Source organism: Ziziphus jujuba, chromosome 3 (assembly GCF_031755915.1).
Source record: "Ziziphus jujuba cultivar Dongzao chromosome 3, ASM3175591v1".
Taxonomy (NCBI): Eukaryota; Viridiplantae; Streptophyta; class Magnoliopsida; order Rosales; family Rhamnaceae; genus Ziziphus; species Ziziphus jujuba.
This window is the reverse complement of record NC_083381.1, coordinates 34,242,597-34,244,873: the sequence shown is the minus strand read 5'-3', so window position 1 is coordinate 34,244,873 and position 2,277 is coordinate 34,242,597. Positions and strand designations below refer to the sequence as shown.

The window sequence follows — 2,277 nt, the reverse complement described above, 5'->3', positions numbered from 1 at the left end:
CCTGACTCCAAAAAACTCAAAGCAAAAAAGAATTGAACAATAGCAACCACATCAAAACCAATAATCTAATAAAAAGTTCCAATAAAACCATCTGGACTTGGGGCACTATTTGCTTCTAAATCAAACACAACATCTTTGACCTCCTTATCCAAAGGAAGGACAACTAAAAAATCATTATCTTGATGAGAAACTAAAGTGAAAATAACTTTTGAAATGAGAGACTCATCAACACAAGCATCACCCTCCACCGAATTAAATATATTTGAAAAATAGTTAACCACATGATCTTGAATCACATGTAAATCCAAAGACAAAGCCCCATCAACCATTAAAGAAGATAATGGCTTAGAAGCTTTATAAACTTGCAACATAGAGTGAAGAAAAAGTGTTTCTATCACCCTCTTTTAACCATTTAAAACAGCATTGTCTCTAAGAAACAATTCTTGAAGCTTTAACTCCAAGTCCAATTGATCATGAGCAACCAACTAAACCTAAAAAAGATCCTCTGAAAAACCATTTAAAGCAATCTCATCTTGAATAGTTTGTGATGAGCTTCAACTATCTTAGAATTCAAATCACCAAATGTAACCCAATTCCAACTCTTAATAGCATATTTGATTGCCTTAAGCTTCAACATCACACAATGCACAGGACTGCCAAAGAGGGACAACTTTCAAAAGAGAAGAATTCGATGTCCACATAGCAAGGAATCGAAAAGGCCTTGGTCCCGAAATAGAATTTGTAGCATAGCTTAAAAAAAGAGGGATATGATCTGAACAATGCCTAGACAAAGCCAAAAAATGCATCAAGTCCCAAAATTGAAGACACGACTACAAACAAAAAGAGTGATCCATCTTATACTCCACATAACTTTGAGTTCCTCTCCGATCCCAAGTGAAAAAAGATCCTTTTGTATCAATAGGCAGAATATTGGCCTCCTTAATAGCCATATGAAACTTCTCACAAGAAATACAAAGCGGGGCTCACACCGTCTTCTGATGAGCACCCAAAATTGAATTAAAATCACCAATAATGGTCCAAGGATCAACAACAGTAAAAAAAACTAATTAAGAACTAGAGAAGGTGTCTACGTGTATGAAAAATACTAGCATAAAAAAAGGTAACACAATGTTTACATTGCAAATGCATATAAATATCTATCAACTGCTTCCCATCCACACGAATCAAAGAGAAATCTGAAACCAAATCAGAAACTAGCCCCCAAATATTAAGCAAAACACCTACTAGTGAATTAAAACCCAATAACCTCATATCCAATGAAAGTCGAAAAGAAGAAACAATTTGCCATTCAACCAAAGGTTTAGCCAAACAAACAAAGCTTGGCTAATTTTCTTTACAATAGCCGCATAAAACCAATTGGGTTTGAGAATTACCAATTCCGCGACAATTCCAAAAAAGCATCTTCTTCTAAGACGATTGGATGCAGCCCTTGTAAGATGCTTTAAATAGGGATTTACTGCTGTAAGGTTTCATTGATCACGTTCATTCTTAGAGAGACATCCTCGTTTCCAAGTCTTATTTCCTTACGTTATAGATCAAGAGCCTCCATCATCTGCAACAATAAGCTAATGTTAGCAGATCATCAGTACCTTCAACTGCTGGGCAACTATCGCCAAATTCGAAGCAAAATTTAGATGAACCACTGGAGAAGGGTGCTATGATTTAGAAATCTGTGCACATGCATGATCTGAGCAATAGCTTGAGCCTCGACCAGAGAAGATGGAGAAGACATCTTCTCCAGTGAGTCTACAAGAACCCAGTCCTCAATTACTTTTCCCTCAGTCACCTCATCTTCAGTCTTAGAGCTTGAGGAATATTGCTCAACAAAAATGATAGGCGGGAACGAATCCTGAACAATGGGACTTTTAGAAGTATCCTAAGCAACTCTATGATTAACCGAAGCTAGTTTAGGAACATAAACCTGTTTGATTGGTTTAAAGGACAGAACTTATTTTGGAGCAGAAGCTGTAAAATTATCAGACTTTGGCAAAAAAGACGATAGCTTGAGACCTCGTGTCCAATTTCGTGACATGCAGAACAAAAAAATGTTAGAAATTTTATGGATCTAAATATACATAATAAATTCCATAAATCATAAATTACTAACCTCCAAATGCAGCCATTGATAAATTAGAACTTTAATCCTGCAAAATAGAAATAACGTAAAGTAGTGCCTATGGACACACTACTCTCAAACCACTCTCAGATTTCTGAAAACCCTAACTCCAAATACTGTATGGTATTCTTGATGTCTGC

The 2,277-nt window shown here is 36.1% G+C and overlaps 1 long non-coding RNA gene across 1 annotated transcript; it reads right to left on the bottom strand.

Moving 5' to 3' along the window:
- Positions 1 to 249: 249 nt before the first annotated feature.
- Positions 250 to 2,068, bottom strand: LOC125423558 (uncharacterized). Its single transcript, XR_007242253.2, has 2 exons — positions 1,943 to 2,068; positions 250 to 1,573 (listed from the first exon to the last, which is right to left on the bottom strand). It is a non-coding gene; the product is annotated as an uncharacterized LOC125423558 (long non-coding RNA).
- Between the last annotated feature and the right edge of the window lie 209 nt (positions 2,069 to 2,277).